Consider the following 9022-nt stretch of genomic DNA (forward strand, 5'->3'; position numbering starts at 1 on the left):
TGAGGAGTTGCCGGGAGCAGCCGCCCCGGGCTCCGGAGCTGGACTAGGGCGTCACAGAATATCCCGAGTTGGAAGGCGGTCCGGCTCCTGGCTCCACATTGCACCACCCAAACCCTGTGTCTGGGAGTGGTGTCCAAAGGCTCCTTGAGCTCTGCTACCTGTTCCGTTCCCACCACCTTCTGCTGAAGAGCCTGGTCCTAGGAAGGGCGGTTGTGATGTCTATGAGTGGATATTCAAATCCCGTATCCCTCATAACCCCACAGCCTTTGGTGGTGAATCCACAACGTGGGTCCATCACAGCAGAACTGCCTGGGCGCCATCCATCCAGGCACAGCTCAGCCTGTCAGACTCCAACCTCAGCCCACACGGTGGCCCTCTGCTTTGTGCCCCATCTCCCCCAGCCCCACTGTGTCACAGGAACACCTCCACGGCTGCCTCAAATGTTGTCTCAGCTTTGCCATGGATGCAAGGTCCACATTCTGCTTCCCTCTGCTGCCATACATCTGTGCTCCATTTACCAAAGGACAGATGTCGCTCAGCGATACGTTTACTTTGCTTTTAATGAGTGATCGCGTGGAAAAAACCAACAGTGAGCAGGTTTCAGTTTGCTGTACTTTAGCTGAATAGGAAAAATAATCTTTTTTCAGAGTCACTATAATGCTGTAAAAGTCGCTCATCTTTTCATAAAAGGAACATATGGGCACAAAGACAGTTCCCCTTAAACTAAGCTTGTTCCCTTACATTTTTCTTAATTCAATCTTTGTCTCTCTGAGCAGTGATTGCTGACAAGATATTGTCCCTGAATGGACATATCATTTCTCATCTTCTCTTTTGGAGCAGCTCTGGAAAATCACAAGCAGTAAACAAAGCCCCAGAAACGTTCAGATGGTATTTAGGTAGTTGCATCTTATGAAATTACCAGTCTTTGCCCTTCCAGTGGAGCAAATTAAAACATTTTATAAAAAAATTACATAATTTATCCTCATGACTCATTTGGGAGACAGAGAAGTTTCTTAGCAGATGGGAAAATGAAGCACACAGGACATGGCTCTCAGCAGGGGAACTCGTCTTGCAGAAGTGGCACTGCTGCAGCTGTGATGGTCCGGGGCTTACAGCAAAGCTCTTTGCAGGAAGGAATCTCCTTTCTCAGACAAATAAAAGGAATTATCTCTTTCTGTTAAACTTCTCATCCACTGTGCGCCCTGTTTAGGAGTTCTTTACAGAAAGAAGTTGTGAATCCCCAGTCCTGCTAGTGGCAATATTTTACAACCCATTTTTATCCATATTTGTTTCTAATCATCGGTTTCAGATGCTAAATCCTACTCAGAATCAGTGATCCCCTAATGGAGATTTTCTTATGCCAGTTCAGCAATACACTTTATATTATTTCAGACTCAGTTTTTTCCTGCAGTGATCAAGAAATGCTGAGGTACAGTGCCAGATGAGTTTTTAAAATCCATCCAGATCAGTTTCTCTAACATGTTCTCTTTGAATTATGAGTGACTGCAGCCAGCATAGCAATTCAGTTTCTGATAGATTAAATCCTTCTGGAGGTCCCCACTGCTCGGATTCCTGCCTGGTGAGTTGGAGCCATCCCAGATGGGAAGGCAGAGGAAGGGAACCTGCTGGAGGCTGTGCTGACTCAGCTCTAACTGAAAACCTCTGCCAAGGCAGCTCCAGCACACCCTAACCACTCTTTGGATGGATTTGTTATGAAATACTGTGTGCTAGAGCAGTGATCTGGTATTAGGAAGCAATGAGGTATTTTCTCAAAAACAGCTCAGTCTTGGCAGGGCTGGAGCCCAAAAGATGTAAAGACAAGCATGCACACAATCTAAATGGCTAAAAGTACAACCAAACTCCATGCATGCTTTTCTCACTCCCAGAAGAATGCAGAGTTCGTTATCAGTGTGGTACTTTCCATGTTCCAGAAAGTCCCCACCTTTCATCAGCCCATTATCTAATTCCTTCCCAAACCACTTCAGAATATACAAGAAGTAATCATATACAAGAAGTAATCATACTTCAGGAGGCAAGTAAAAAAAAGGAGATAACCAAGAGACAAAAAGATCCAGAGGGAATCCCCTCCACTGGCACAAATGAATCACAGGAGCCTTTTCATGGACTTCAGGAAAACTAAAGAAAAACTAAGTTGCTAGACTTCAACATTAATGTACTGACATAGCAATCCACTTTCTTGACAGCTCTACAGTAGCAACACTGTTTTTCTCTCATCCATGTTCTTAGCATTGGCTAAATTAGAACCCTCCTGCAGAAGGAACACTTCTTTTCTTTTGTTTTGTCCTCATTCTTTGTTTATCATGGGCAGCACTTCTACTGCAATCCATACAGCCATTCAGGTGAGATATACTAACCCATCTCTTTTTCCCCTCACATTTCCACCTTTCCCTTCAGATCTAGGAACTAAAATGGTGATCAACCCCTTGCTAGGAAGTAAGCCAGCTCACTTCATTTTTCCTTAAAACCTTATGAGGAGCTAGAGACCTGAAAGCTCACTTGTTTTACTGATAATGTTTAATTGTCCGATTAGGTAGGATTACACAGACTATCTTTATATGCATGAAGAGACAATGTGCCCAAACCCCTTTGCTTGCTCGGTCTCACAGCTGGAGCAGGACAGATGATATTTTACCATTCTGTCAGCAACTCTGCTTACAGAGGGTTGACCTCTCCCAGTAAACAGGGCAATGCCTTCTCTGTGCTCCAGCTGATGCTCTGCACGACATGCGTGGTGGCAGTTCAGTCTGGATGACGGAAGAAAGGAGAGTGAATACATATACATAGATGCTTTACATATGGCATGTATGTGTGTGTATTTATGAATAATATCTATTAAAGTTTCTTTCAGACAAAGTGATGCAGGATAATAATGGAACTACCGAAAGTGCTCAGCATAAAAGAACACCAAAATATATGCATGCATCAAATGGGTTGGAAAAGTCACTCAGATGCTACTGTTCCCTTTGAAGAGCAGTTGAGAGAGCACTAGCAAGTTTCACATGTTTCCTGGAATTTTTGAGGTATCTCACAAACACTCAGGATCACTGAATGAGGCAGAAAGCAGAGCTCACATCAATTCCCATGCTTCTGCCTCTTCTCTGATGCCACAGTCCAACCCACTTGTAACAAGGGTGCATGAGGGCTGAGAAAACTTTACAGCAGTTTTGGAAATTCTTTTGTTTTCTTCCTGGAGGGGGAGAGGAGCAGGCAAGCAGGGGAAGGAGAATGTGCACATAAAACCTACACAGACAAGTTTCAGTATGCCAACAAATCCCAGCCTTCTGATGAAGTCTCAATCAGCTGTAGCTCTGGCAGCAACTTCAGTTGGAATGGCCGGGGAGAAGGCTCCATTCTACCAAGGGTGTGGGTGTGGAATTATAACAGACACTTCCATAAACTGCTGTCTGCTCAAATGTCATGGCATTGGCTTTCTGCCCCATTTTCAGCTGCAGGGAAAAGCAGAGGGGAGGAGCAGAAACAATGAAGATCCCTTTTTAAGTCTCAGATTGAAAAATCTCCTACTTTTTACAGCCAAAAAGTTCTTCTCGTGGCTGTTATAAATGGCATTTCCTAGACCTGCTTTGGAAATTATCATATACCCAGCATAATTCCCCAAGGATTTTACAGTGTGTGCTACAGGGAACAAAGCAGGACCAGTTTGCTGTGCACAAGCAGCAGGTGATCACTTTTGTGAGTTTACAGTTACTACAAAAAGCAGAGAGTGTAAAGTACATTATTGTTGTGCTCCAGGTGTAAAGTGGAATGAACGGAAACAGAAAAGGAGAACAGCCATGAAAAGTAGCTTAATACAACATTCAGTAACTGACATGGGGAGCAAAGGCATTTGGAATTAAGAAGAGAGAAGTTCTGAAGTATTATTTTGTTCATGATGGTCAGTTTGTTTGGCCTTTCTGCAAAAGCAGCCAGGAAGCCAGCTGAAGAAGCACAATCATGTTCATTAGCGAGCTTCAGAAATTCTTACAAATATCAGCTAGTTTCCAATCACAACCAAATCAAACTCATTCTTACATTTATAATGAAGGAGTTTTGCATTCCGTATCATCCAGCACCTTGGAAAATAACAGGTGTGACATTTCTCAGTGGATGCATTTACACAATGCCACCAATAAATGAATGCATTGACACAGCCAAACCCTACTGTACGTAACTGCAGTACTGTGCCATTGAACACAGTTGCTAATTGCAGACTGCAGAACAGCAAGCCTTCAGGTGTCACACACACAGATGTATACGTATGACACTGTGCTCTAGACAGAGAAACTACAGTGCTTCTATTGTCAACTGCAACAGTTTTAAAAGACAAATTTAGTAATATCAAATGATACAGCTATGCTCTCAACAAAGTACTGTACCCTGTTAATCAAATTAAATCGGGCAAGGAGAGTAGAGGATACAGAAAAGGGTGAAATGTAGGGAGGGAGAAGGACACAATCTGCAGTGCTTGTTCAGATCTGTAGGATAACTCTGTTCTGCAAGTTACCAGGACTCACTGCTTGCACATCACATCTGTTAAATGAAGAATCGAGATAATTTCAGACTTCTTAAAACTCAAAGGCTGAGATGTCTATAGCAGTTTGGATGTGTACATCAGTGATGACTCAACGTTTAGGTCTAATTCAGGAAAGCAAAATGAAGAGGCTTACTGGATTTAATTAACTCATGCATATTTCAAGGATCATAAGGAATAAAATACTTGTTTTTGTTTGTGTTTTCCTTTAGTAAGCGGCACTGGTTGACGCGGCTGAATGCAGTAAGCTGTTCATCACCTATGAGTCTCTTTCTGTGGGGAAGAAAGACATAGAGTGGAGGAACCAGTTTGCCAAGGGACTAAGGGCAGAGCCAAGATCAGGAGCCAGGTTGCCTGCCCACCCGCTCCTCCCTGCCCCTGCTGCTCTGCAAATTGCCCACCACCAGTGCTTTGCAGACTGCAGAACTAATGAGCAAACAAAGGAGTGGAATTACACATAAGCAAAGTGAAAATGGCCAGTATGAGGCTCAAAAAAAAAAAAAAGGGGGGGAGAGAGAGAATGTAAAAACATTATAAAATAAATTAGAGATTGCTAAGAAAAAGTAATTCCCATTATAACTACATAACTGCTAATTGTGTGTTAATGATTTTCCTCATTTATACAAGGCTTTGGTCCAAACTTCTGAAGGAAATCATTCACACTCTTCTGTATCTCTTTTCCCAGAAGGTGCCAGCGTCCCTCAGAATCAAAGAATCATAGAATGGCTTGGGCTGGAAAGGACCTTACGGATAATCAAGTTCCAACCCCCTGCCACTAGCCAAGGCATTCTTTTTTCTCTTTTCCCCAGGTGCCATCTCAGTGCTGGTGGATGCACCAGCCTAGCTTTCATGTGTGTCAGTGAGGGACAATGTACTATGCATGACATTTTTTTTGCTAGAAATGAGGCTCAGGAACATTCACATCATCCATCAGGCTACCCTAACAGGCTTCCAGCTTCCAGACACTAATGATCTGGGCTTGTTTAGCAGGGCCAGTGGCCATGAACAAGGAAGCCTCTGTAAACCATTACCAGCTCCTGTGAAGCATTCAGGTCTCTGTTACACTGGCAACGGTGACAGCAAAAAGAGGCATTTTTTAGAATAAAGCTTCTCACAAGTGACAGAGCAGCAGCCACCCCCGCACACACCTTGTTCGCTCACGGCACTGATCTGGCATTCCCTCCAGAGCTGGGAAGGGCCCACAGCTGCTGACTCAAAAGACTTTTGGAATAAGAACTCAAAAACTGAAAGGCCTTGCTCCTCTTGGGATTTTTGCTTCTTCCCCTGGCCAATGTGTCTGCCCACACCAGGCAGCAGAGCAGGGGCACCTCTGCAGTGGGGTCCCCAGTGTCTCAGCAAGCTGAAAACATGGATCCAGAGTAATGATGGTTCAGAGCAGTGGAGGCTGAGTGACAGACAGGGACACAAGGTCAGGAATCAATAAAGTTGTACAATCTGATCTAAACTGTGGCACACACACAGGTGGTTTTTTTTAGACAAGGCTTCAGACAAGATCCAACTGCTTCCACTGCCAATTTTCAGAGATATTTGCTTACATCAAATACCCCTGGAAAAGCTCCCATTAGGAAAATGCCAGAATCAGTTGCTACCTTCACTAACAGAGAATTGTATCTCCTGTCAAAGTGTTCTTAATAAACCCAAAGCATTTGTCAAAAAAAGGCAGTTGCATTTCTATTCAAGTCTCTGCTGCCTTATAAGTGACAGCTACTTGATGTTCAGTGCCATCCTGGAATGAGTAATAGCTCAAGAGTTAATTACAAATTTATTATGAACGTGTGGTTAGGACCAGCCTAAGTGAGCAAGCAGAAAAAAAAAAACAAATTGAATTCAGGGAATTCAAGTCTCACTCTTTGATGGTCTGATGAAACTGGGTCATTTGATCTTTTACTGATTCCTAGCCCCTGCATAGCTGGGAATCTGTTTCTTCTGTAACCCATCAGCCTGACAGCTACATTAAAGAAGAGCTGCTTTCCCAATGATTACCATTTGAAGCACCAAAAGACTGAACTGCTAACCTTTCAATTCCAGCAAGTAAATACTGTATTTATTATGTTTAATAACTCTTGCAAGGTCAATATAACAGTGCATCCCCTACAATTGTTTAAATTATCAATATAACATTTTGAATCTTAAGAGTAAACACACTGAATTTAAGATAGCTGGTCAAATTGCGCAGTTATAATGATTAAAATCATTAGCAATCCTAATTCCTTCCTAATGAGCATTTATTTATTTATTTGTTTATTTATTTAAGTGGGCATTGCTGAAGTAGAGAGAACAAGGGCACCCAGCAATGCTAATATGAAGCCCAGCATTGTGTCAATTGGAACAAAACATACAGTACTTAAAAGATACTTAATCTTTTAAGGCTACACATTGTTCGACCTTCCCTGTTACATAGGCAGGGCAGGACTCTGGAGCATGAAGCAGAGATTTGACTGTTCTTTGGATTTCTTGAAGTTTCCTGCTAGATCCCACCATAACAGGAAGCTGGGGAATTGAGCAATGCACCAGGCACAATAACCTCATTGATCTCTCAAGTATCTCTGCTAAAAGAAAGAAAAATAAAGAAATCAACCAGAGAAGTCGGATTATGCTGGCTTCTGTGTGCATTGTAGATGATTAGCTAAGGTGGAGGAAAAGAACACCAAATGGGACAGTGTCTCTGTGTGATTATCTTCAGCCTACTGTGATGAGCAACAAACAGTGGAGAGCTGAAGATCTATACAAATATCATTAGACCAAGGGCTGTAATGCAATTTGATGATGTGGCTACAGCGATATCTGGTTCCCTTGATACAGCATAGCAAATGGCATTTTAGCACTGTTGGATCACTACTGTGCTAAAAAGCAACCATCCAACATAAATGTTTGTCTGCACGAGCAGACAAGCAAGTGGTTGATGCTTCCATTTGCATCACTGTCTATTAAACTGATGGCATAAGGAGAGTCAGGTCCCAAAACAAAACGTATTTCAAAACACAGGAACACTGCAATACAGTTTGATCTTTCCAGCACACAAAATAAAGACTAATTCTTCCCACTGTTCCCCTTCCTGTTTTTCTCTCATTCACCTTGCTTTGTCCTGGACCAGGCTGTCCCTGCCTTCCCTGTGCTGCAGCTCTGCTCCAGGGGACCACCAGTCACAGTCATACACAGCTGCAGGTGGCCATGCCACTGGTAGATTGTTTTTTCTAGTTATCTCCTGGGCATCCCTCAACCCTAACGAAGCAATTTCTAACTCTTCCCTCAAGAGAAGTAGCAAGAATGAAATTATTTATTTTGGATAATGAAGGATAAAGCAGCTTGCAACCCCATAAAACATCTGGGATTGTTTTTGAAATTGTAACTGGGCTCTGGTTGATTTTACCCAGTGGTTTGTGTGACGTAGCAGGGGCTCACCTACATCTGGGCATCACATGAGAGCTAGAAAACTTGCAGGAAGTGCCCTTTTCTGCTCTCCAGGCAATTAAGAATGACAGGGACCCTCATCTGTGACCAGAGGACAGGAGCCTGGGTATGCCAATGTTAAGTGTAGCAACCCAAATGCCTTCATAGGCAGAGATTTTTATTATTAAATGATGGCTTTATGAATAACTGAATGTTAATATAATTATTTCCAATCAACTTCCATCCATCAAGAAAAGCCACAAAAAGGATGTTCCCAGTAAGTCCAGACAGAATCAAGTTAACTGCTTAACATCGTGGTTGATAAATGCATATTGGTGATCAGGTTCCTTATAGCTGCTCTTTTTCAGCATTTTATGATGCTTCTATCATCATCAATCAAAAAAACACATAAATACAATTTTCTTGTTTACAACCTTGACTTAATTTCATTTGCAAACACTAGGAAGCACATCTAGCAGCACTGTGTAAGTGATACACAAGACCCTAAAGTACAGTGCACAAAAACATATTTCCTTTAACTTCCATCCACCTTCTGGAGGACACAATGCAGTTATTGTTCACCTCCTTTCATGGCCATATTGTTCATACTGATGGGAGGACATTCCCTCGTGACACATGACTGGCAAAACGCCGGCGTGCATTGAAAACAGACACTCTGCAGCAGCCTCCAGACACCCTGCATCTAAGCAGAGATGAATGGAATGAAAATATTCTCAGTCTGAGATAGGAAGGGGGGGGAAGATGGTTCATAGGCTTTGTATTTCACCGAAGGTCTTCATGACATAAAGAGTAAATTATACAACTGATACACATGAACTCATTGGCAAAGCAAAGAACGAAGTCCTCAGCACTAGTTTTTAGTGGTTGGGTCTCAAAACACTATTTCTGTGATCAGTTTGTTTTTCTGCAATATTTGTAAACTCACAGGAGAAGTAGAGAGCCTATGCATAGAAGCTTACGCTGCTGCGCTGTTTATTCTGGACACAAAATAATACCCAGAGCTTCCTCTAAAAGATTACTAAAAGCATGAAGTAAAAGAAA

The sequence above is a fragment of the Lagopus leucura genome, unplaced genomic scaffold, assembly GCF_019238085.1.
Source record: "Lagopus leucura isolate 7727_CA_CO unplaced genomic scaffold, USGS_WTPT01 Super-Scaffold_100029, whole genome shotgun sequence".
NCBI classification, from domain to species: Eukaryota; Metazoa; Chordata; class Aves; order Galliformes; family Phasianidae; genus Lagopus; species Lagopus leucura.